This window comes from Alligator mississippiensis, chromosome 3, assembly GCF_030867095.1.
Source record: "Alligator mississippiensis isolate rAllMis1 chromosome 3, rAllMis1, whole genome shotgun sequence".
Classification (NCBI taxonomy): Eukaryota; Metazoa; Chordata; order Crocodylia; family Alligatoridae; genus Alligator; species Alligator mississippiensis.
The window spans coordinates 51,581,970-51,604,454 of record NC_081826.1 but is presented as its reverse complement, the minus strand read 5'-3'; positions in this window follow the sequence as shown (position 1 = coordinate 51,604,454).

Here is a 22,485-nt window from a genome sequence, read left to right as displayed (position 1 = left end):
AGAACATCTGATGTCTCTTTGACTCCTTTTTGAGGGAATACTGTATTATTTCCCCTAATCTTCCTGTTTGCTCTCAGCAGAATACCCATGCCATTTTGTTCTTCAACTAATATTAAATCATGTTGTGCTGATGACAACTCTATGTCCTTTTACAGGCCTTTTAAAATGTGCAGGTTCTGTGTTGTAAATGTGTATTTAGAAACTGTAGTAAATAATTTATTGTCAGATCCTCTGATTCATAGGATTTCTTGGGAAAAATATCTGAATGTGACTGTAATTTTACTATATAAGTGAGCTCCTAGCTCCAAGATAAGAAGTTTGCATTTCCAAGATTTAGTTTTTAAGATGGAAAAAATGTTAATGCTTCCCCCACTCTATGTAGGGTTCTATGAGTTCATATATACAATGCCTCTTTTGTTTTATTCTATCTATACTTTATTCTATTTTTAAATCTATTTTATTGACTTTAAAATGCAACACACAAAAAAATACATACATTTCAACTATGTGTCCATTTCAACCTGAATTGTGCATGTCCACCACAAACAATAGGTAATAAAAGGGAAAAGAAAGAAAAAGGAAGGAAGAGGGATGACTAGCAGAAGAAAATGGAAGCATTCAAGGAGCACTAATTTAGTTACCAAAATATTCAAAGAACTCTTTCCAAATTGCACCAAACTTTTCAAAGTACTTAAAACTGCTAAACATAATTCTCTCCATAAATGCCAGCTGTGCCATCTCATCCTACCAGATTTTGACCTTTGAAGATGTCCGTAATATGTTCCTGCATGTCACTTATAATGCCATACACAAGAGTGCAATCTGGGAAAGATTCAGTTTGAATTCTTTAGGTATAGACCCAAGAACTCATATTTGCCAAAGATAACAGTGCTACATTCAAAACCATGGTAACTCTACTTATCATTTCTTTCAAAAAAATAATTGATAATAGAGCATGACCAAAACAGGTGACCAACAGTTGCCTGTAGTGCACCACATCTATCTACTGGTATTATATTTAAATTTAGAGGAAGCCCAGCACAGATGAAAAATGCTCTTTTGTTGTATAAACAAAGTCTAAGAGCAGTTGTCCCTAAGTTTCTGGGAAGCCAATACATTGCCTGTGAGACAAGATCAAAATCAAGGTAACAGCTAAGAAAAGATGGGAATTCAAAGATGGCTTTTGTAGCCCCCCATAAATACCTAAAGAAAACCCTGTGGCCAACCCTATTTAGTGTGCTCTCAGGGGACTGATTCAGGTTCAGGGGACCATGAACCTGAGTGGCAAGATCTCCAGGTAATCCAAAAGAAATGCAAGAAAAAAAGAAAAATTGTCACGGAATAAAATACAGAGTTGTTTGGCCTGTTAACCATTTCATTCATATTTAATTATGCACATGCTGAGTCAAACAATTAAATAAGGAGAAGAATAAGATGTATAAGTCGCTGTTTCTTACAACACATCATATAAATGTAATAGAGTAGAATTTTACACTAGTGATCAGGAGTGCCAGGATCTAGTTACCAGGTTGGCTTGCACACTATAGTCACAAGCAGCAATCCGGCCAGGCTCAAGCTGGCTAACATGTATCTTGAGATGGGCAGTGTGCACCATCTGGGAGTACATGCTGTTTTCTTTTTAACCATCACCACTCACCCTGATTCAAAATATAACAAGAAAGAGGGAAAATGTTTAAAACATTCTTGCTTAACATTTAGAACTGTAGCAAAACCCCCAGTTTTCTTTTATATATATATATAAAAGATATGCATATAAAATATATATGATAGATATGCATTCCCTTCCCTTCCCAATTATTTCTGGCTTTTCTTTCTCTCCCTCTCCATTCCCTATAGACAAGCATAAGTGAGCTCAGACTTAGGATAAGCTTTAACATTTTTATTTTGGTAGCAAGTTTCTGGTTTTGGATATCCACCGTTTTATATTGTATTATTATTAGGTTTGTATTGATTCTTACTGTTGTATATTGTATTATTATCATTTTTGTATAGATTTTTATTGTTTCATATGGATATTGTATGGTTTAGGCCTGTGTTTGTAAGTGAACCAAAGTAATGTCAAGTCTCCATCTTGTGTCCTCTGCTCAGGCATCCCCTGTTTCACAACTGTATGAGTCACATACCCCTCCCATGTAAATTGGTTCCCGGATGAATTAGAGTGATTGGGAATGATTGAAATACAATGGTAGCAGGCCTCTACTGAATGGCCTGTAATGACTGGGCCATCACCTCGCATTGGTTCATCCAGGAACCACGGACCCCACACAGGAACAGAGACAAGAACCCAGCATTTGAAAGACAAAAGACCCTGCAGAACCAGCAACTCTACCATTGTACCCCACCATTACAGACACCCGAAATTGCACATCCCTGCATGGAGCACACATGCTCAGTACACCAGGGGCTGACCCTTGCCTGGGCATGCCTCTTGTCACTAGGGTCATACAAGGTCTGCCCCTATAAAAAGGGGCAGTGAAGACAGACCCAGAGGGACGCCCTCTCCATCTGGACCAGCACCATGCCACACCACCCATCCACTCAGAGGCCCTGCCGGCGACCCCTCTCTGGACAACACCTACTGGACAAGGACCCTTTTCCAGCCTGGATAGATAGCTATCACCCCCCACCCCGTCTTCAACCAAGGACTTGGACTCTGCTTCTCTTCCCTACCTGGACTCCAGCCCTTCCACTGAGTCCCTTTCTCCTGCTGCCATTGTGAGTGCGTGTGTGAACCAATAACTTCATGGGGCTGTGTAGTGTGTTATCTGTTTAATAAAACTGTGATTTGGACCCCTAAGTTGGGTTTTGCTTTACTATGGTTTGGCCCTGCTCCAATCTCGGCTCCTCACCCCTCTAACTTCTGTCTCATTTCTCCCTCTCCTGCTTCTGGCTCACTGCCACCTCCAACGCCTGTCCTGAGCTCCTCTCTGCCTCCAAACCCCCTGTTTCTTTGCCACTGTCTTATCCCCACTGCCTTTTCCTTTTCCCCTGAGCAACCAGGTTTCTGCCTCAGTTTCTTTCCCGGCTGTCTCCTCCTTGCCACCACTTATCTGCCCCCCCCCCACCCCATATCTCAGCTGTCTGCCTCAGTTTCCAGCCCCAGTCTACCTTAAGTAAACCCCAGCCTCAGTTTCTCAGCCAGTTTATCTGTAGTCCACAGGTTCTAATCCAGGTTCTGGCAACTTTTACTCCCTACACTTCAACTCTCTCTTTCTCACCTGAACCTTCCCCCAAGTATCCCAGGTACCCCAAGCACACACATACACACTGTACCATCTAAGTTAGGAACTTACCTGTGTGTATGTGTAGGTGGGTTGTTTGTGTGTGAACTGATGAGTGTGTGTGTGTGTATATATATATATGTCGTTGTGTGCATGATATACAAATTAGTGATCTGTGTCTAACTTTTGGGGTGTATAGTGTATGTGCTTGACTTGGTGATAAGTATGTATGTGCCTAGGCTGGTTTGGATGTGTATGTGCCTGAGCTGGTAGTGCGTGTGTGTGTATGCACCTAATTGATTTGTGTGTTTGTATATGTGTAATTGTGTCACACCGTCCTGTCTAACAGCGCAATATTGAGATCCTGAGAGTTGGCCTAACCCCACAGGCCTACAGAACCAGTATTTTTACTGTGAACATAACGTGTCACCCACACAGTAAAAGTGATAAGCATTATTTTTTTAGTTCAATGGGTTCATACCACATGAAGTCCACTTAACAAAATTCATGTATTGCTACAGATAGTTATACATCTTCAAAAAGTAAAGATGTAATATACTGAAAAGTAACTGATACTTGCCTAACTACATACATTTCAGAAATGACCATATTTCTTGTCATGGTACAACAAGAGATTAATCAGAACGCATGTTAGATTAAAAGTATTTTACAGAAGTGAAGTCAGGGTGGCATCTTGGGGACTCAGAGAAGTTGAGAGAGGCATAAGCTTTCATAAATGATAGACTACTTCATCTGATGCTATGAATGGAGTTGCAGAGAGTAAGGGTTCTGTGCAGAAAGCAATTTAAATACGAAGGCTATAATTTTTTTTTTGTATACTTATACTTTATAATCATCAATATCTCAAAATAAGTTATTACTGTAAACTTGTTTTACAATAATACTGACATTGCTGCTTAACAATTTTTTTCAGTGGCAAAACCAAGGGTTACAGTCAACACCCTGCCCCTAGTCAGAAGTGGTGTAATAAGCAGGACAAACCCCACAGGGTAGGGGTGCACACACATGCTGAGAGCAAGGGGCACATGGGTCCCAAGAGGGAGGGGTAGGGGGGGCAGCAGTCTTACCCATGTCAGGGACTCCTAAACAGTCCCCAGCTAAGCTTCTGCTGGTGCACCCACTTGTTCTGCCTGCCCTGGCTGTTGCTGTTAAGGTGGCTTCAACAGCAACTGGGGACTGTTTTGGAGCTTCCAGCATGGGTATGCTGCTGAGGTGTGGACTCTGTGTGGTGGGGGTTGATTTTGGCATCTGTCCTAATGTGATGCCTGGGGTGCGTATCCCCTTAGCCATCCCTAGTTATGCTATTGCCATTTAGCAAATTAATTAAGCATGCACCTAAAACCTTTGCTGAATTTGGAATCTCAGATATCAGGATGATTTTTATTTTCTTATCTGAGATGGCTGGCACTTCATTACACACCAGACAAAAGAGGTGCATTTCACAGATACCAAAACAAATACACTTGAATAAGGGTTTTTCTTTAAATGTGGTAATATAGAATTGTTCATCGCATAAAAGTGGCTGAAAAGAATAAAAAAATTAACATCTATATAATTAAAGATTACATTTTAAAGGGACTCTTGCTCCTCACCTGTCAACACATGTATATGAAGTGAGGATATCAACTTTCTCAATAACTAAAATGTAAAACAATTTCAAAATTCTGCCTATTCAGTCCTCTTGTTATGCTGCCTATTCTTTATTTTATTTGAATTGTTTGTCATATTCTTTCATGTCAAATAAATGGATCTATAATAAAGCTGGCCAAATGGTCAACATATGAGGGAAAACCAGAATAGCCCAATGATTAGCTAGTTGTGTGGAGTGGGGGAAATTATTTCATGTGCCTGTTTCTGAACATTGATTTGAACCTCAGCTTCATGCATTACATAGATACCAAACAACTTTGGGACTGATTACTTCTGTACAGAGATACAGCAAGGCAGACGCAGTGGCAGATCCTGACTGCTGGTGACATGGCTGGGTGCTGGTGGCTGTTTTTTTTGCACCCCTCCGTCCTTCCCACAAGTTGGCACTTTTTGTTGCTGTCCTAGTTTCTCCCCACCCCTTTAGTTACATTACTTCTTCACTAGTTCTTGGTTATGTCTCAATCTGGAATTGGAATTTCTTTCTACATTTTTAACATTTTCACAGATGAGAAAAGCAGTTTCTCACCCAGCTCCAGTACCTATAGAGTTTATAAGGTGATCTGGAAATAAGATGGCTCCTGAGACAGGAGAGGAGAGCTGTTCTGTTCAGTGTTTTCTAAATGTGTGGCTGGATTCTCTGGGCTATTTTGACAATCTTCAGCTAGATTATAGATCCTGAATTCTTGTTGGCAGATACATCAAGTCCAATAAACCTCCTGAGAACCCCTTTGCAGAGCTTTACAGCACTCTCACTTATTCATTCACATCTGTATATACTCAGGATTGTCTGACCTTTCTTCCCCAGTGCCATTGCTGCTGCTAGTTATATTCACTGGGTTCACTGCTTCACATCTGTCATCCACAATTTTTAATCCATGGTTTAAAGATAAAAAGAGTCTTTATCCTGGGAGGTACCAGAATTCTCCATTAAAATATTTGAGGGGGTGGGGGTATAGCGCTCTGTTCTATATCTCTCGGGAGCAAGCCTTACCCAATTTTCCTTTAGTTTTTCTTTACAAATATTATGTGAAAGCTATGCACTGTGCCTATATTAACAGAAGATGTAGAAGTTTAAATTCTTTATAAAACCTGGCTCTTTTGAAAGTGTTTCTGTAACATATTGTTGATTTTTTGTTGTTGTTTTAGTTTTTGCAACGTTTATTTTAACATTATCAGCATGGTTCTAAACATTGTTCATATACCAAAAATAAATTAATCAAAGCTACATGCGGACCTGAGGATTTGGGTCTAATAATGTGAATGATGCATGCCCCTCTACTTTGCAGAAGGAAGGAAATTATTTCAACGAGATAGTCAATGTTGCTTAAAAAAATGATAACATAGTCCCTAAATCACGTAAGAGGATTTATACTGACAGACTCCTGCATGCATGTGGAGACTCATAAACTTTAGAGAGGCACAGCACATAAACATACAGCAGGGGTATCAGAGATAAGGCTCACAGAGCCCCTTTATCTAGTCCCCAGTGCTGCCCCTGGGTCTGATAGTTGACTGAAGTGGTACATGCTGCACTGGCTCCACATGCAAGGAGGATGCATGCCAAGCATGGCACCTGCTCCAAGCCGTCCAGGATCTGTACAACACACAGCATCAGCTTTGGCCATGCTCAGTGCCCCAGAAGGTGTTACAAGTATCATGCTTCCCAGACCAACTGGAATGAGCACTGCATGCAGTATGCATCCCATACTGGCTGGAACAGGCAGCACATGCAGCATGAGTCACAAAGCAGGTGCTGGATCCAGCTTGTGGGATATGGGATGGATCCATGGACCTGATTCTGGACTGGCCCCATTACACTCATCGAGTCCATGGGGCCATATGAGTTTTACATCCATGTTTTACAGAATGAGAAACCTAGTAATCAATTATGCAAAGTTGTTTTAACCACAGGAGTGGTCCAATGAGCTTAACCATGGGGTTGCAATGGACCTCAAGGCACACTATTCATATTCAGGAATGCTATTCCTTAACCCCCCTCCCACCTCAATCAAATGCTTATCCAGCTATCCAGCCGGATGAAGAAGACACTGAAGTTTCCCTGGGAAGTCTATTTTATTGCTGTACTGTTCCAATAGTAGGGATTTCCTTTTCCTGAGATCTAACTTAAATCTGTTTTATTGTGATTTAAAACCATTGCTTCGTGTCCCTGTGGAGCCTCCCTTAAAACTTCCAGTCACCCTGACATTAATCCATTTATAATTATCATTTGCTTGTGTTATTGAGCCAATTATGTATCCAGTTATAGTAATATTATCTAGCCCACATTTCTTCAGTTTACTTAGGAGATGTCATGTTGGACTATAGTAAACGTCTGTTATACATATAGGGAGTACACAAACATTAGCCACACCCAGTGTACAATGATGCAGCTTACTTTAAGATACATAATCATAGATCAAGAGTGGCATGTGTACATGTTTTTTGGTGCTGGGAGCTGTCCCATAAACCCAGCATAAATAACATGACACATGGCATGGGTGGGGGGGGGTGGAGAGATCAGGGGGGCTAGTGGGTCCACAGGGGTATTGGCAGTCCATGTGGGGGGGGGGGGTATTGGTGAACCAAGGGGTGTGTGTGGCAGCGGGGGGGGGGGGGGGAAGAGGGGAGGGCTAGTGGATCTTTGAGAGGATGGAGGTTGCTGGATCTTTAGGCTAGTTGTTTAGATCAGGGAGTTGCGGGGCTAAAATAACCTGGTCAGTGTGTGGAGGGTAGGAAGAACACAGCTATGGAGCTGGGGCAAGTGGTTGGGCTATAGCAGCCCTGGGGCAGTGCTCCTAAAGTATGCAGACATTTTCTGGATTGGGTTCCCCATCTAAGTTAATTCACCTACTCAGGTGACCTGATATAGTTGGGGTCCACCATTTTTAGTCCAGTTTAAAATATATGAATATCTGCACAAACTGTCATTTATATCAACCTAACGCTAGTTTGGTCAATCTAAATATAATGTCTGCATGTACCTATATTCAATTTTTGTTAAATATGAGAATATAAATATAAATATAAATGTGATAAGATGATTTAAAGTACATAAAATTATTAATAAAATATAATAAAAGTCAACCCTGAGAGCAAAAAGTTAGCTGTATGACTTTCACTATCCCTATGAAAATATTCCCAAATTTGTCTAAATTATAAACTGCTGAAAAATGGCGCATGCAAATTGTACACTTACTTTCTCTGAAGATTATATCTTCAAGTCTAGCATCTCAGATGAGCATGCTCCATTGGCTTATAGCCCTGAAATTCTGATGAGCCTGCACAAGTGCTATCCACAAAGATCCATTTAATATAATCTATCCATTGGTTGCGGTAGCTTAGCAGGATATTCTGTTGTGTTTCCAGGCACTGGAATTGAGAACAAGGACCCTGTCTTTCTTCTGCTGTCAGTATTCTTGTTTATGTTACTCAGATGCAGTAGCAGCAGCAGCACTCACAGGGGAATATTGAAGTGTGAATAATTGTTCATGTGTATGGTGGAGAGGAACAACAAGAGAAACATTTTCAGAAATCAAAATATGAGGAAATAAAACGGGCTGGGACAGAGCCAACAGAAGATTGGATAGGAGGCAGAAATAGTCTCAAGTTGGGCATCTACAGTTAGTGTCCACTTTTGGCAATTGTGGCCTTTTTCTGTTGGTGCCTCAGTTCCTCAGCTTTAAAAAGGGGATAATATTACCTTACAGCATAAGACTGCTGGTAAAATAAACTAATGTTAATGAAACAGTATCTAATGCCGAGAAATAGAAATGCCCCAGGTGAGAATTAATAATTTTGTATCCATTGCAAGGTTTGAATGATTAATGCTAAATAAAACATGGGGACAAACACAAAAACATGTAGAGTGATAGAATTTCTGCGAGAAGACAAATATATGATCCTGTAATTGAAGACATAAAAGCTGTGTCCACATGAGCATGGACATTTGGCTCCCCAGGGACAACTGGCAGTGGAACAACTTTTGCCAACCACCCTCTGTAACCTTACCTGGGTTCCTGGGGGCCTCCTGGGGCTGCAGCAGTGGCAATCCTGCTGCTCAGAGCCTGGTCAGCAGCCGAAGCATGGCTCTAGACAGCCAGACTCTGGTTTTGAGCGTGTGCCACTTTGTTTTTTTGCCCAGGGTCAGAAAGAAAACCCTGAGCTGCTCCCATGCAGCACAGGGAACAGCTTGAATGTGAGGATGTATCTGCAGGACTACATACCACACAGCTGCACTCATCTGGACACAGCCAAGGGGCCTAATTAAATTTGCCTGAGTAACCTTAATATTGCCATTTTCTCATTTTGAGTGATGTTGCAACCCTACCCTTCATTAACATAATACTTTTGAGTGTCCTATTTAAAATATAATCTGAAATAATGGTGTCTTGGTTTTGATTGATGAAGATTTTTTTAAAGCTAATAAATAGAAAATTCTACATTCTTCTTATAATGAAGAAAGTGAATCATTAACAAATAAATATTAATGAATTCTGGTTCTAGGAATTGCTTGTTTTATTTCATTATCATAATGAAAAGCAATAAGCAGTGTGTGCTTTTGTTTTAAATTTGATCAGGTCACCTACAAGACAGTTTAGTACAGCTATCTTTTGTGTTAACTAGGATGGCAGTACCTTAAATTCAGATAGTAAAGGTCAGGATATAGGAGAAAAGAACTGGTGTTCCTAATATTAAACTTTCATGACTGTAGTGTAACACCCCCCCCCCCTTAATTAGCCATGTAGTAATTTTCCTCTCTCACCGACAAGTAAACAATTGTCATAGATACACAGGGTGATCTTATATCTAAACTTTATACTAAATCTTTGAAAATGCAGAGAGAGATTTGGTTTTAAATATACTATTTGTATTAGCTTATTGTGAAACCCTACCCCTGAATAAACAAACACCAATTAAATAGAGGTCATTTGCTAGAGCAGTGGTTCTCAACCTTTTTTGTACCAGGACCCATTTGGTAACGTTGGCCAGTCCCCACCCAGTGCTCCTTACTCTCAACCTGCTGCCCCCAGTCTCAGCCCCCCAGTGTGTGAGGCAGTAGGGCCCCAAGCAGCCCCTTGCAGGATGGAAATCTTCAAGCCTGCAAGGGAAAACCCACCGATTCCCACATTTTTCTCTTTTAAAGGAGAATCCATTTTTAAAATGTATTTGGGACCCTTTCATATATTCTTGCGACCCGCTTTTGGGTTGTGAACCACAGGCTGAGAACACTGTGCTAGAGAGTCACTTTTTGGTAAGTCTACCAGTCTAACTTCAAAGAGCTAAACCTCAGTAATTTAATGTTAGGAAATCACATCACAATTCATTTGACTGTTCCTTTTCAGTGCAACAGTGTTGCACAATTCTGCTGTCAGTTGCATGTTAAGTACTACACAGAGATGATCCTATAGAAAGCAATGGGATCAAAGTTTTAAGTAGTGCTACCTTGAGGCTTGCTGTATGTTCTATATTGCCTCATAGTTTGTTTGTATTTTCTGTCATATCCTTGTTGTATGTTAAGTTTTATGGCGTTCTAATCTCTCTGTCATCTATTCCCCTCACAGAACTACCATTTATTAAGAGCAAGTATGAATTCCTCATGAGCTACTCTAGATCACAACAGCCACCTTGTTTAAGGTATTCTGCTATCCATGTAGGACAGAATGGCCTAAATGTAAAAACAGTATTGTCTAGGACAAATGTCATGCAGGAGAAGAGGAAGGTGGCTTTGAATACCAAATATTCTAAGATATGCTGCTTTCATGCAAGATGACCTCTACAAAAACCCCTCTCCTTGTTCCTTTAGAAATGTTGCTTTATAAATTACATATTGCTAAATTTACATAATATTTCAAGTTCTAAAGCCTCTGATGGATGTTGCAGCTACAATAAATAACAATCAGAAGATGCAGCTAAAAATATCCACTTACAATTTATACCGTTTAGCTAACAGCATCTTACTTGCATACTAATGCTAATATGATTACTACGTAAATTAAATAAACCTGAATATTTTGCCAAAAGCTTTGTATTTTGATTTTAAATTGTTAATGTGTAGAAGCTGCTTTTCCCCTCAAGTGGAAGTAATCTGAAAGCATATTTTGGTACAAATAGTGGTTAAGGGTTTTGTCCCAAAAGGTACTGAAAACTGGTGCTAATCCAGCCAAGTTAAGGTGAAATGTATGCTTAAGTGCTTTGAGAAATTTTGGGCCAGAGAGTTCCACATATTAAAGGATCAGACCCTAAAAGCTTAATTTATATATAATATATAGTGTGTTTTTAATATTTAGGAACATCTGAAATGCATTTGCCTTTTGATGAGAGCACAAAACATTGTTTTAAACTGTATTTTATTTGAAACAATTTAAATTAAAATAGTACTGAATATATATGTCTCAATAATAGTATTTAACTGTTCCATTAATAGAGAAAAAAATATATGTTATAAAGAGCCACCCACCATGGTATTATTGTTAGATCTACTCATAGTTTTCATTTATGCGTAAGTATTTTTTTCAAAGGTACATCATTATTATTTCTAGCAACAATAATGAAAGTACAGACTTATCTTTCACTGTCAACATATGTGGTTTGCGAGTGTCATTTCCAAGGTAAAAACATGCCATATTCAGCACTTCAGTTTAAAATAGCTCAGCCTGAGCAGAAGTTGACTGTCCATCTTTTGTTCATGCTTAGAGAGAAGGGAAGCAATAAGTTATGTTGATACAGTTCAGAGTATTACACATACATACACAGGGTATATGGCTAGGGATAAAAGAAAAAATATATAGTTTCCTCAAGTTGTGTGTTATGAGATTAAATTATCATAAGAATTACAGTATAAATACTGTATAAGTGTAATTGACTACTGGAATGGCTTGTTTCCTTTTCATTATTCTTAATAAAGGGAAATGGCACCTAAATTGTATTTGCCTGGTTATGTTCCCCAAGAGATGCTTTATAAAACACAGACTGTATAACAGAAGATGTTGTAACTGAATCCTTTATTAAATGACCATACTACAGTTAGTAAGATACAGTAACAAAAGCAATTATTTTATTGTATGCCTTGGAAAAAGAAGTTATACTTAAATTACTTCCCTAATAATGATAAAAGATGAGGCCTGCAGCAAATTTCCTTTAAATTACATGATTTAATCTTTATTGAAAGAAACATTATGGAGAAATTAAGACTAACCTGCTCATCATGCGTATTCTTATGGTCTGCATGGATTTGCCTGTAGTTAAAAAATGATTTCTTCAGGTCACCACTTGACACAAGAATCCATATTGATAGTAAATTTTACCAAGTAAGATTTTTCAAAGGTGCCTAAAGTCCCAATCCTCAAAGATATTTAGTCACCTAGGCACTTATTGCAATGGGAGTTTACTACCTAATTATTCTTAAGGATTCAGGCCAACGTGAAAGGATTTCTATTTATTTAGGCATAACTTAATACTTTAGAAGTTATTATACAGTCGCAATTTGGTACTGGTTCAGCTTAAAAGTAATTTTCTAATTAAAGTCAAACTCAAAACACTTAGAGATCTGTTTCACATTCAGACTCTATAGTAAATATTTCTGAACGTCTTATTTGCCTCATGCTCTTCTCAAAGAATAGTTCAAAGACAGAGAGACATACAACTAGTACAAGAAAGAGCCCTGAAGGTTAGATGCCGGGAAGAGGCCTTTCATTGTCAGTCATTAACCAAGAAGTATGAAGGGTGTCTGATAGTAGGGATCAACAAGCATGTATGGTAATAGCATAAGATAGGGGAGGGTTGGTTTACTGGGTTATTAAGATGTTATCACTGGTGAGACTGTATTAAGGCTAGATGGCTTAAATGTAAACAGAAGTACCACCTATTTTCAGGACTGGTAGACCTTGCTAGAATTTCCTTTAAATTAGACCTGCCTATTGATTCCCTGTCAAAAAGAGTTTGCCAAATAATTCCAATGCATTCATTTGAGGCACAAGACAGAGCTGTTATACAGAAACATAAAACAAGGGGATCGGTCCTTGGCTGGTAGAAATGTAGTGCCATTTGGCTTCAATGTCAGTTTATACCAGCCAAAATCCTCATTACAAAAATATTATTCAACTGCTAATATACATGTACCCAATAATAACTAACAATGCATATTAGGAAAATGGATTAGAGTAATGATAGATGGTGAAGATCAGGATTGACTACCTTGGAGGTACAGAGTTGCTTCTCATAAGGGAAAGGATGATATATATGGTTGTTATTACTGGAAGAGTTGTCATTTTACTCTTACCTTCTGCACAGAATGGCTTTTTAAACAGCTACTCATAACTATGTCAAATTGGTTCTCTTTGAGTTGAAATATTAAATCCTTTGTATCAATCCAAGTGTGAATTACTCTGGAGATTTTGAGCAAAACTGGTTCAACTATTTTGGATTTGTAACTGTAAAAAAACAAGTATCTAGTTGATTACTTCCAGACCCCCTACTTTTCCTAAAGAAATCTGCCTGAAATGTTATACCTAGATAACTTGGTAATGGGAGAGGAAGAATTTTTGTGCTTTTGTTTTTTCATTTTCAGATCAATATACTAAGCCAACCTCGAAGAAAATGTATTCAGGAGGTTTAAACTGATAAGGGTATAACTTTTTTTCTCTGACTCTTTTCTTGCCCCCATTGTACATAGCAGTGAAAGGAACAAAATAGACACTTACTTCTGAGGTGGAGGTACAGTGCAGATGCCATGTCACCCCCTTTTTTTGTGTGTTGGGCAACTGAAACCAAACTGGCGGTGACAGCTCCACCATACAACAGCAAACCTCCACCTCCTGCGCCATGCACTGCCACCATTTCTCTGCCTTCCTTGCTGCTGGAGTCAGAGTAGGGAAGGTGCAGGGTTGGGGTGGGCAGAAGGGACAAGAAGATGAGATGACCCCCAGCTCCACCCTAACGTATCCAACTTCCCACTTAGGCAGGCTCGGGCTTTTGCCCCGTTCACTGTCAAATGGTTATACAGGCAGTCCTTGGACTTATGACACAATTGGTTCCAGAAAGCGCTCTCTCAGTCGAAATGTTGTAACTTGGAACCAATTTTCTCATAAGAAACAATGCTATAAATGGGGGACTGGTTCCTGAACCAAGGCCTGATACCCTATTTTCACCAAAAATACCCCAGAATTTTGTACTCGATCAATTATAGATGAGTAATATAACTACATTGATGTATTTATATAGTAAATAGCAATCATTGATTTAGAAGGATTTCTTTGAGGTGACTTTGCTGGACTTTTTGAAAGGCTCTTGGCTGGACTTTTTGAAGGGTTCTTGGCTGGAGTCTTCTCAGGAGTCTTGGCTGCAAGTTTTTCTGGAGTCTTGTCTGCTTTCTTAAAGAAAGTGTCCAAGCAAGTTTAGACAGGTGTTCTCCATGGAGACGAGCAACACAGTGAACTTGTTTGCTGGTGTTGCATTGAAATGGATCAAGCGTTGTAAGTTGAAACTGATATCATAAAGTTGAAACAGGGTGTCAATGTATAAACATTGTAAGTGCAAAACATTGTAACTTGTAACGTTGTAAGTCAAGGACTGCCTGTACAACTGGAAAACATTATCAACTTATACAAGACAAACAGTATCTTCTTTCACTTTCAAAAAGAGTTAAAATTGATAAGTATACAGAAATTGTCTTGCATCAGAAGTGGGGACAAATATTTTGAAGATGTTAGAAACATTATTTAATATTTTGAAACATTAGAGATAGAGGAGAATTACCTGATATAGCAAGCACTGAGAAGACTGAAATTAAACTAAGGAAATGATCACTTAAGATATATTTTTGCTGAGCTAAGGAATTATCCTATTAAAGAAATATTTGAATTCTTAGTACTTATGGCATTTAGAACTAGATTGGCCTAAAGACTTGAAAATTTAATATAGAGAATGCAAACATGGGTGGGGGAAGGAGAGAGGAAAGATTTCAGAATAATATTAGTACATATGCGCTATTTCAACATTATATAAGCAATGAAACTAAAAATATTCTGGCACAGCAATGTGAAGCATTTCTGTTATGTTTCTGACAGAACACTGTAGGCTCAGGTACTGCAAAGATTGATGCACGTGAAAACCTTTCCATGTGAATGCTCCCATGGATTTAACTACTCAGGATGGTAAAGTGAAGCATATGCTCAAGTCTAAATTAGACTCAAAAGGTATGTTTTTACTCTTTTCCCCCTCCATTTGCAATGGCTCATGAATGGCTAGCCTTAACTTTACAATAATAGGATGCAGAGTGGCAGCCAAAAATTTGTCACTGAACCGCAACAGTAACTCAGCAGGCTCTTACTGCAGGTCTAGGCAGTTCTCAGAATCATGAATAATAATGGTAAACAAATCCTCAAGTAGCCTTTATAAAGTACTGAATATGTCACACCAATTTCCCTGGAAGTGAAGATATGTGGCAGATGACTGACATACATAACTGACAGCTTTGAGCAAGGTATTCTATCATGTCAGAACAGAGGTAGAAGGTAACCAACAAAAAGAAAAGAACAATCCCTTCAAATGTCATAGTTTTTTTTATCATCCCAAGGCATCTCTTATTCTGCTTTATGACACATGTACTATATTTACAAATATGGTCTTCAGTACGTAGCTAAATCAAAAACAAAGAGCAAGCAGTGATTCTTTAACTTTTATTTAAAAGAGTAGTATGTATGAGCACTGCAGTAAGGTTTAGAACAAGCTACAAAATGGTCAAAGCAATAGTCACAATCAATATCCTGCTTAGACAAGCAGATGAATTTCACATAACCCTAGCTAGAATTCACTGCAGTCATAGATGACAAAATCAGTTAGAGATCTATAAGAAGAGAATTTTGAAGTTAACTAGGGATCTAGTTCCTCAGTTGGTGTGAACTAGTATCAAATACATTTGTGATCTTGGGTCCCGGCTCTGGTGCGAGACATGCAGGTGACGGCCCACTGCACCCCTGTGAGCCCAGGGACCACCCAGGAGAGATCCCAGGACCCCCAATGACCCCCTGGCCTGCCCGCAGGTAAGCAGGAGCCCATGGTGAGAGGGACATAGCCAGCTGGGAGGCAGATGAGTGGAGCCGAGGAGGGTCCTGCCCCGTTCCCAGCTCCTACTTCGCCCAGTCCCCCAGGGAGTCATGTGACCGGAGCCTCGCGAACAGGCTGCGCAAACAGGTGCATTTCTGGGCCCAGCATATGAGTTAGCATGGAAGTTTGTGCAGGAGGGTGAGCAGGAGGGTCTGAGGCCCTGCCAGTGATCCCCCTAGGGTAGGCAGTCCCATCAGTAGCTGGCCCACCAGCAGCACAATGTGGATGGGCACAAACCTCACACTGAGGGTCCCCTCAGAGTCTGCAGCCTCCCCCTCTGGCACTTCTGAGATCTCCACCCGGATGGAACCCATGATTCCAGGCTCCGCGCAGATGGAGACCCTGGGTCTTGGCTGTGGGGGTTGCCTGGCACATTTCCAGGCTCATGGGACCGGAAGCATGGTCACCTTCCCTTGCAAGGTTTGCTCCAATTTGCAGTCCCTAGGGTGCCAGATAGAGGAGGTACCGGCCGCAGTCTGGAGACTGCGTGCCATCAGGGACGGTGAGCAGGAGACCAATGTCTACTCCAGGCCCTTCACCCCCTGGAGGCAGAGGGTAGACCAAGGGAACCTCCTAGGACAAGGGAGGACTCAGGGATCTCCCAAAATGTCCAGCCAGGGGGTTGGACCAACGTGGTCAAGGGTCCCAAGGCCCATCACACCAAGGTCCCCTCCCCTCTGGGTACAAACCTTTTGCAGCCCCAGTTGAGCCTGCAGAGATGCCAGTTCCTGCAGGCAAGGGAGGATCACCCACCCCTACTTTCCCTAAGACAAACGCAAAATGGTCATTGTGGGAAACTCCATCTTGAGTGGGCAATCTGCCACCTCAACCCCCTAGCCTGGGAGATCTGATAATTCCCAGGGGCCCACATCAAGGACATAGAGAGGATACCAAAGATTATCCGGCCCTCCGACCACTACCCTATGCTCCTTATCCATGTGGGCACAAAAGACACAGTGTGGAGCAATCCCATCCGGGTCATGAGAAACTACAGGGCTCTGGGAGCAGGGCTTAGGGGGTGCAGGTAGTCTTTTCCTAGCTCCTTCTGGTTGTGGGTCATGATCTGAGGAGGGAAGAGATGCATTGAGGTAGTCAGCCAAAGACTGCAGCGCTGGTGTCATCATGAAGGCTTCAGCTTCCCTGATCACAGTCCACTCTTTGGTGAGAGAGGTGATGGTCTGCTGGGGAAAGATGGCCTCCACTTCACTCCACTGGGGAGGAGGCTCTTCTCAGCCAGACTGGCTGACCTGCTCAACCGAGCTTTAAACAAAGCCCTCTGGGGGTTGGGGGATTATTTCCACTGCTAGCCTGCTTAGTAAATCCAGCAGGCTAAGGCAATTAAGGGAACCCATCCCTACCCTAGCCCGGGAAGGATTTGTGGGGAAGGCAAGGTCCCCCAATGGGACACTTGCCTGCCTGTACACCAATGCCAGGAGCTTAGGGAATAAACAGGAGGAACTGGACCTCCTGCTAAACAAGAATGACTACAACAAAGGGATAACAGAGACCTGGTGAGACTCCACCTATGACTGGGCCACAGGTATAGATGGCTATATCTTGTACAGGCGTGATAGTGCAGATAAAAGGGGTGGGGGTGTAGCCCTCCATGTTAAGGAAAGCTACATGTCCCTCCAAATTGACATTGGTGTGGCAAAGTGGGGGTCTCTGGCTAGCCACAAAGCTAGCTTCCCACCTGTCTTTGGGCATGTCGCCCGCCTTTCTTGCCCACCATGCCTTGTTGGTAATTAATTAGGTTGTTGTTAATTAAGGCAGGAGGCTGCCCATTTTAAACCCCAATATTGGGGGGAGGGGGGGAGGCGCTATCTGCAGCTCTGTTCCATCCCTACACTGTGACCCAAGCCTTGCAGATGGCATCTCAGGCAGTTAGCTCAGCCATCGCCTTTGCCCACTAGCTGTGGTCCCCAACCCTGGGGACTTTCAGCTTCCATAAGCCCTGGGCCCATCTCAGGCCCAGTTGGGGCCCTAAGCTTCTTAGCTCTTCCTGGGCATCCCTCGTGGTGGGCCCCTGGCCCTTTTGACCCTTTGGTCCTGGCCCCAGCATTGACCAGTTATGTACCTCAGCAGGGCTTTTGCCTCCTGCCTGCACTTAGAGATCAGGATCCCCCATTCCCAGATCAGGTGCTCCTGAAAGTGTGCCTGGCCCTGTGGGGTCACTACCCCAGCAGGCTCAGGTGCCTTCAGAAGTTTACCTGGCCTACCCTGCTCTGATGTAATATGACCCACCTAAAGGTGAGGGCTGGGGTTAAGGCGCCCCTACTCACCTTTCATTGGGGGTGGTAACTGGCCTGGCATTTCCTGGGGGTTCCCGTGCCACTGAGAGCCCCACCAGGCCACCCACTCCCAACAGGGTGCAGTTTTGGTTATGCCCAGGACCAGGAGCCTCCAAACCATCCCCTATAGCTTCAGTCTTTACCTCCAGGATGTTCCAAGCAGCCTTACAACTAGGCAATGTTACTGCCTGCCTGCCAGCAGCAACCTGCCCTGTTTATATAGGCAGCCATGGATCTAAAATGGCTGCCTCAATTAAGCACCTGCTGGCTGCTTGGCTTGGCCCTTAAAGTGGCAGGCACCAACAGTGCTCTGCCACAATTAGCACCCAGGAGGGACGACTGGAGTCTCTCTGGGTCAAAATACATGGGGAACATGGCTCGGGGACATAATGGTAGGAATCTACTACAGGCCTCCTAACCAGAAACAAGAGCTGGACCAGGAATTTGCCAGGGAACTGGTTGAGGCTGCACACTCTCAGTGCATGGTTGTCATGGGAGACTTCAACTACCCGGGCATCTCATGGGAACAGCATTCAGCCAAATCCAATACCCAACACAGGTTTGTCGCAGGTAGGTCTTGCTTGACCAATATAATCTCTTTCTAGGACCAGGTAACTTCTCACCTGGACAAGGGAGAAGAGATTGATGTCATATACCTGGAATTTTAAAAAAGCCTTTGATCTGGTGTCCCATGACCTCCTCATGGAAAAATTGGCCAACTGTGGCCTCAGCTACACCACAGTCTGATAGCTGGGAAAATGGCTCCAAGGTCAGACCCAGAGAGCAGTGGTCAATGGCAGCAAGTCATTACAGTGCTCCGTAACCAGTGGCGTCCCCCAAGGCTCTGTCCTTGGACCAGTTCTCTTCAACATATTTATCAATGATGTGGACATTGGTGTCAGAAGCACACTGGCTAAGTTCACTGATGACACTAAACTTTGGGGCATAGCATCCACACCTGAGGACAGGCTAGTGATCCAGGCTGACTTGGATAAGTTAAGTAAGTGGTCGGATACAAACCTGATGATGTTCAATACTGATAAATGCAAGGTACTCCACCTCGGGTAAAAAACCTGCAGCATACTTATAAGCTCAGCAGTGTTACGCTTGCTAGTACCACTTCTGAAAGAGACTTGGGGGTTATGATTTACCACAAGATGAACATGAGCCACCAATCTGATGTCGCAGCTGGTAAAGCAAACAAAACCCTGGCTTGCATCTATAGATGCTTCTCAAGTAAATCTCAGGATGTCATCCTCCTGCTGTACTCGGCCTTAGTGAGACTGCAGCTGGATACTGCATCCAGTTCTGGGCTCCACGATTCAAGAAGGATGTCAAGAAGTTTGAGAGTCCAGAGGACAGCCACATGCATGATCAGAGGGCAAGAGAATAGGCCTTATGAAGACAGGCTGAGAGCCATGGAACTCTTCAGTCTGAAAAAGTGCAGGCTCAGGGGGGACCTGGTGACTACCTATAAGTACATAAGGGGTGGACATTAGGATCTGGTGAACAGACGTTCCCCCAGAGCGCCCCAAGGAAAAACAAGGACTAATGGTCATAAACTCCTACAAGACTGTTTTAGGCTGGACATAAGAAAAAAAATTCTTTACTGTCCGAGCCCCCAAGATCTGGAGGGAATAGACTCCCTGCGGTTGTGGTGCAGGCACCTATTGTAGACTTATTCAAGAAACGTTTGGATGCTTATCTTGCCGGGGTCCTTTGACCCTAGCTGACTTCCTGCCCCTGGGGCAGGGGGCTGGACTTGATGATCTTTCAGGTCGCTTCCAACCCTAACATCTATGAAAACTATGAAATCTATGAAATAAAGTTATAGGTCAGGGGTGGACAAAATATGGCCTACAGGCTATATCCAGCCTGCCAAGGGATTTTGTGACACCTACGTCAGAGCCCTCAGCCCCTTCCAGACCAGGTGTGGGGGGCAGCCTGGGTCATGGCATGTATGTCTGGCCCCATGCTGCCACTGCCCTGTAATACTAGGGTCTCCATGGAGACTAGCTGGGACCCACATCTGCAGGAAATGCAACCAGGTAGACAGGATGGGGCTGGGACTGGGGCTGGCAGGGAGCTGTGTCTGGGGCTGGGACCAGGATTTTGGAGCAGTGACAGTGCAGGGTTGGAGCCGGGCAGAGCTGCTCCCTCATGCCCCTGCCTGCAGAACCAGCACCCATCTCAGGCAGCAGATCATGACTCTGCCCCAGCCCCACACTGTCACTGCCCTGTGACCCCACTCTATGTTCCCGGCCTCACCCGTCCATCCTGAACGCCACCCCCCCCCCACCCATGGCTCCATAACACATAGGGAGTTTTGGTTACCTGTTGCATGTGGGGTGGGTTACTGGCCTAGCCCATGACTGCTTACCAAAATTCCCTACATGGTCTACAGGCCCAAATAATTGCCCATCTTTGTTATAGATTCACCCTAATGGTCCATTTGGCTATTGTGGTTAAGGCAGAGAAGTTTCTATAGCCAAAGACACACAATTGATCAATGCAGCCAGTATCATATTTGGTGGGCTTTAACTCCCATGCTTGAAAGATCCAGTACCCATTTACATGTGGGTTGATTCTAACCTTTAACACAAATCTAGAATAGGGTTTTTAATCTCTGAAAGGACTCTCTGAAACCACAATGATATGCCTTAACTGCTCTGACATTATATCCAATGAATTAATATGATTGCACTGAATTTCACTAGCTGAGAAATGAATACTGAAATGAAATATTTTCTGACAGATAGAATCCTTCAAAAATTCAAGTTTAATTTGCAGTTAAATATTAAAGTTTCAGAACAATATGCTTACTTTGTTTTCCTCAACCACATAGATATACTCCCATATTGTTCTATTTTCCTTGTTCCATATGTACACCATGTGTTGAGCAACTTCCTCATACACGCTTAGGCTGCCAGTTTTCAAAATGCAAAATTAAATGGAAAGGTCAGTGGAAATCTGTTAGTGTTAAGTAGGAATGGTCAAACATAAGAACTGATTTGAACATATTTTAAAAACCTCAGCGTGGTTTTCTGGATATCTGATACAGTTTAACTCCCGCCCCCCCCCCCAACTTTAAATTAATTTTCAATTTTCCTGTCTCTCAACTTCCTGTTTCCTGCTAGGATCCTGAGCAAGAATGTTGAAAGATCACTATAGCAAATCTTTGTATATGAGATTTCCTGTCCAGTGTTGAAGGAATTGAAGTGACATGGGCCTGGGTACCACTGGGATTAGGGAGGCGGTCCATTCATCCTCAGGAGGCCTCAAATGCCTCTATACTAATGCCTGCAGCATGGGGAACAAGCAGGAGGAACTAGTCCTCCTGCTACCCAGCACCAACCCAGACATAGTGGGACTCACCAAAATGTGGTGGGACCCAACGCATGACTGGGCAGTGAATATCAAGGGCTACAGGCTCTACAGGAAAGATGGGACAGGAAGGAAGGGTGGAGGTGTGGCGCTTTATGTCTAGGAGCAACACACATCCACAATGTGTACCACTGGGTCAGAGGAGGAGCAAAAGGAAGTGCTCTGGGTTAGAGTACAAGGGGGTCGGGGAGAAAGGGACTTAACGGTGGGGGTCTATTACAGACCACCCAACCAAGGAGAAGATCAAAACCAAGAATTCTTAAGTCAGCTCACGGAGATAGTTAGGTCCAAGGATGTGGCCGTCATGGGTGACCTAAACTTGCCAGACATCTGCTGGGAGGAGCAGACAGCCAGGTCTGACCGCTCACGCAGGTTCTTAACTGACATATAGGACCTCCATCTAACCCAGGAGGTACACAGCCCCACCAGGGGAGATGCCTTGTGTCGATTTGGTCCTGGCCATGGGTGACAACCTGGTATGGGGTCTGCGGGTGCTCGGCCACCTAGGTGATAGCGATCATCGTCTGCTGGAATGCACCATCCAGCGCAAGGTGGCGAAAGCCTCCAGCAAAGCACCAGCCCTCGACTTCAGGAGGGTGGACTTTAATGAGGTAAGAAGACTAGTGGGGGAAGCACTGAGGTCCCAGAGCTGGAGGGAGTTGAGTGTCCAGCAGGAGTCATCGCTCCTTAAGGAGACAATCCTCCAAGCTCAAAGGGAAGTAATCCCTACACGAATGAAAAGGTGCAAGAGGGCACAAAGGCTCCCATGGCTCACCAAAAGCATCCGGGAATGT